Source organism: Callorhinus ursinus, unplaced genomic scaffold (assembly GCF_003265705.2).
Source record: "Callorhinus ursinus isolate GAN/ISIS: 27379988/994484 unplaced genomic scaffold, GSC_fseal_2.0 scaffold54, whole genome shotgun sequence".
Taxonomy (NCBI): Eukaryota; Metazoa; Chordata; class Mammalia; order Carnivora; family Otariidae; genus Callorhinus; species Callorhinus ursinus.
The window spans coordinates 5769865-5774948 of record NW_027397116.1 but is presented as its reverse complement, the minus strand read 5'-3'; the positions used below and the strand labels follow the sequence as shown (position 1 = coordinate 5774948).

At 43.8% G+C, this 5084-nt stretch overlaps 1 pseudogene; it reads left to right on the top strand.

The window, feature by feature from the left end:
• The first annotated feature begins 3766 nt into the window (after window positions 1-3766).
• LOC112839296 (U6atac minor spliceosomal RNA) lies at window positions 3767-3873 on the top strand (annotated as a pseudogene).
• Window positions 3874-5084: the final 1211 nt, after the last annotated feature.

Below are 5084 nucleotides of genomic sequence, written 5' to 3'. Positions count from 1 at the left end.
AATCCAGAGTTGGATGCTCAACCGACTGAGCCACCCGGGCGCCCCTGGACCTTAACTTGTAAGGGGATTTTGAGCTTTGGAGTCCCTGGTAATTTGATATTTTGAGAGGAGTTAAGTTCAAATGTAGAAAATCTTACTGTTGGCCTTTTATTATTGGGGTGCCTCTATGATATCACTGGGTCTCACTGCCTAATTTCTAATAGGTTATGTTGGTCGATGAGGCTGGAAATAGATGGAGATGGGAAATAGAAGAGAATCTACATTTTCTGTCTTGACTACAGAAAGGTCTTGAAGAACATAATGTACTGTATGGACCCACCTCAGAAACTTCTGGGGCAAAAATCTACACGGCCTTCCCAGGAAGATCACTAATGGAAGATCTCTAATGGTGTTAAGGATGTCAAAGATACTGTCCCACTTCTGGTTGACCACAGGCATGGGTAAACACAGTGGGTCCAAAGAACAAAAAAAAAAAATGTGGCAGAGGCAGAGATGGTAACTTCCCTGCAATAAACTGCTTCAGGATTAAGATGGCGCGTATCCCTGATGTACCCACATGAAGGGATGTTAATTAGTCTTGACCCTTCTCTGTCTCCTCACACTCTCCTGCTCAGGGGAGACCTGATTGGTAAATCTGGGGTCAGCAACTGAGCTCTGCCCCACCTTTCTTCTTGGGCTCTGCTCATCTTCGAGCTGCAGGATCCCAGGTCTCTTTGAGCCAAGTGGTGAGCTTGGCAGAAAAACCCTGCCCTTGTTGGGAGAAGCCTGCAGTTTTGTGTCATGCTGCCCGAGGCTGGGTGGATAATTTCAGCGCTGGGATTCAGCATGAGAAATTCCATGGCTTCTCTATTTCTAAACCACATCCTCCAAGCTAACCTTTATCAGTAATAAAATAGGTATTTTGATCTAAAACAAGAGGATTTTTCTTTGATCTAAAACCACATCCACATTCTCATTATGCTTTCACATTTGTAGCATGTCATGAAGTCGGCAGAGCACTGTTGCCCGCACACGCTGTTTGATCTTCTGGCAATCCAGTGAGCTCAGATGGATGGGAAAGCTTTTTGTAGCTGCTGCAGTGTTATAACTACACTTATCCCTGATTGCCTAAGTCCCGTTGGTGAGGTTTGAAGAGATTACCTAACTTGCCTATGTTGTAGGTGATGGGCTAGAATGAGAACTCGAGACTTCTGGCTTCGGGTCAGGTTCTCCTAAAGAATCAGTTAGCAAGAGTTATCTCAAAGAGTGGTAATATCTTCAGCTGGAAACTGGTTTAATCCCACAGTTTTGTTTTGAAACATCTGCTTATGACTTCAGGAAGGGACCTTTAGGATCGGTGTCCGTAAGCTCTAGTGTGTATGTGACTCACGTGGGAACCTTGAGTAGAGTGGGTATTCCTGTATCTGACGCCCAGCTATGCCGATGGGGGATTGAGTTGGGGTTCGGAATTCTCATTTTTATAAAAACCCAACTGTTCTAAACTCTTACCCGATTTTCTGTAGACCAAGTTCTCACAATGCTCACCCCGCTGTAATGTGGGCATGCTCCTTCATGGTGGGTAAAGAGTGACAAATCCTGGCTTTCTTTGAAAAAGGGAACTCAGAAATACATCATGGTTAACCACGGAGGCACACATTTTGGATGATGGGTTTACACTGATGCAAACACACACAGAGGCCCCTGCGGCCCTCAGGGGACCCCAGTGCCCCCTTCTGGAAGCAGGGGTCCTGAAAGACAGCGGAGTTCTGAAGGCAGCAAACCCACCACCTGAACCTCCACACAACTGAGTTAACGGCCACATCATTAACTAATCCTGAATTAATTCACCAGGAAGGGGCAATGCCTGGGGCTTAAGCATTGCCTGTGTGTGCACGTTTGTGGGGGGAATAAATGAGAAAGTGTTTTGTAAAAATATTTGCTTCTTTTTTTAATCAGTTAGTGCCTTTCAATGAATCAACAAATAAGAAGGAAGCCCCAAACACAGTGTTAACAACATAAAGAGTATAGGAGCCGATGGTATGGTTTAAAAAATATTTAAAGACAAGGTAAGGATTAGGAATGCTGATGAGTAATTGCTACATTCTCTTAGGGCTCAGGGAGATGCTGTGAGCCTACTGGTTTTTCTCTCTTTCTACCTCCCAGCCAAGCTTAAGAGGTAACTCCTTCCACGTGAACTGGAAAAGATGAATTTCAAGCTTCATTGAGAGCTTTAAAACCTTAAATCCTTCTTGAAAATAACCTGCCTCTCAGGAATTTTTGGTTCCCCCAAATTATAAAGCTTTTCCTTGGGCTGTGGAATGGCTGCATTATTAACTGTGATTACTTAAGTCTCTGAATAGAAGGATGCAATAAATCTGAAAGTACTTGTTCTGGTTTGTGACTAAGCAAAACTGTATAATATTAAATCAGATGTTGTTATAAACATATGAAATAGCACATTTTTTTCCCAACTTGGGGCATTGTGGCATGAAGCTTCTGGGAATCTAAAAAAAATGTTTTTACATTCTTGGATCCTGAGACTGGTTTCTGCTAGGTTTTCTTCTTTCTGAGCATGGATGCTAAACAAAAGTGCTTCTGTTTAGATATCTGTGTTTTCCCAGTGAGTTAGCAAGGTTGAGCAGAGGTGTTCTTACTTCTTTGCAGGCTGTTCTCTGGGGTGGAACTGGTGACCCAGGCCATGTGTGTGTATGTGTGTGTGTGTGTCCGTGTGTGCCTGTCGAGTGGGGAAGATGAATGGCATCTGAGTACCCTGGAATGTTTGGGTTGGAAGGGCTCTTAGACACAAACTAGTTCACCAACCTCCTCATTGCCCAGGTCATGTTTTCAAACTTAGGTTCGAATGTGTGGGAGAGAGAAAGGCACACAAATCTGGAGGTGGGGAGGAATTTTGAAATTCAAGGCCAAGTTTCTAGGTTAGGCCTCTGTGGCCTCTGGCTTGGTTAGAGGAACAGGAGGGTTGTCAGTCATGTGACAAGCCTGCCGCTGTCCTTGGGGGTCACACCCCCAGGCCTGGGTAATGACAGATAATCATGACCCTGGGAAAAGCTTCATGTCTGCCTCTGGTCAGTGGGCAGGTTGGCTTCATTTTCCTCCTCAAAGGAGTGGTAATGCCTATGCATGGTGTACACGTTCGCGAGCAAAGAGCCACAAAGAAGTCAACAGAGGGAGTGTTAAAAAGTGATTACAGTTTTTCTTGTGTTGGCACTTAATGAGCAATTTTTCTTCCTATAGTCTCCCAGTATATTATTTATCATTAAGATAATATATTTATATTAAAAATAAAACTATAGCCTCAGAATACCTGTGTATTTAATAATCGCCTTTTACAAAGATGATTTAGGATATTAATAGCATTCCACAAATTATTTAGAGCTGTGCCGTCCAAGATGGTAGCCATTCAGGGTTATTGACATGCGGCTGATCCAAATGGAGATACGCTGTACGTGTGAACTACATAACGAAATCTCAAAGATTTAGTAAAAATGAAAGAGTGTAAGGTATTTCTGTAGTCATTCTTATGATTATGTGTTGAAATGATAATTTGGATAAACAGGGTTAAGTGATCAGAATCAATTTCATCTCTTTCTTTTTAATTGGCTACTAGAAAATTAATTAACTAATTAATTAATTTATTTTTATTTCCTTTAGTTATATCTATGCCCAGCTTGGGGCTTGAACTCACAACCCCGAGATCAAGAGATGAATGCTCTGCTGACTGAGCCAGCCAGGCACCCTGCTACTAGAAAACTTAAAATTACACATGTAGATGCTATATGAAGGAGAGAAGGTTAGCCTTCCCCTTGACAAGGACAGAGGAGGCCCTCGGGCCTGTACAGCATTGTCACCTACTTGGTGGCTTCTAAACATTGTTATGAAGATGAAGAGTGACTGCTGAATGGGTACAAGGTATCCCCTTTGGGTAATGAACATGTTCTGGGTAGACAGTGGTGATGGTGGCAGAACATTGTGAATGTACTAAATGTCAATAATGATACATTTTATGTTATGTATATCTTACCACTATAAAAACATTGTGGGGGCACCTAGGTGGCTCAGTCAGTTGAGCATCCCAGTCTTGATTTTGGCTCAGGTCACGATCTCAGGGTTGTGGGATGGAGCCCCGCGTTAGGCTCCACGCTCAGTGTAGAGTCTGCTTGAGATTCTCTGTCTCCCTCTCCTTCTGCCCCTCCCCTGGCTCATGCTCTCTCTCTCTCTTTCTCAAATAATAAATAAATAAATCTTTAAAAAATTGCATATGTGGCTCACGTTATACTTCTGTTTTCAATGCTTGTTTCAAGTAAAGAGGTGGTGGGTGTGGCTTTGCTGAAAACGGTGTCTCTAGAAACAGAGGAAAAGGTTGGAAGAGGCAAAGTCAGGCTGAAGGCTGGCGGGAGAGGTCAGAACACTTTTTTCCTGGGGCCCCTATCTCTTCATAATGCCTTCCTCTTGTCTCGTTCCACTGTCCGCCCTGGTTGGCCTCTGCCCGCTGCTTAGGTTGCTCATGAAGATTACTTTTTCCCTAAAATTCCTCCCAGTTTACGTGGTGTTAAGGAGTTAGGAGTCTTGAGGGTTCGAAATAAAATACAAACCCCAGATCAGGTTCGACAAGCCCCTCCACCTCCCAGGTAGTGTTGATTAAGAAAAAATAAAATCTTTTCTGCACATCTCTGGAATCCAGCTTCTTCAAAGTAAACTCCATGAGGCAAACTGATGTGTGGTTTTGGTAAGTCAGGTCAGCGGTTGGGGGGCTCGAGGTCGGGAGGAGGTGGGGGGTGGCCGGGTTGGGGCCTCAGAAAGGGCTGTGGGGGATGCTCTGGTATAGATCTGGTGGCTGATGATCTCAGTGTATCCGTTTGGTGAAACGCTATGGAGTTTGTGACTTGTGTACTTTTCTGAATGCCCTTTACACACATCAATAAAAAGTTAAAAAAAAAAATCCCAAACCATCCTGTGAGGTGCATACTTTTTTAAGTGGAAAGGTCCGCCCGCCTGCTAGAAGGCAATGCTCCGGGTTCCAACAGTTCTGGAGTGAGTGAATGCAGAGGGGCGGGCGCATGTTCCATGAACATGGATACAAATGGACG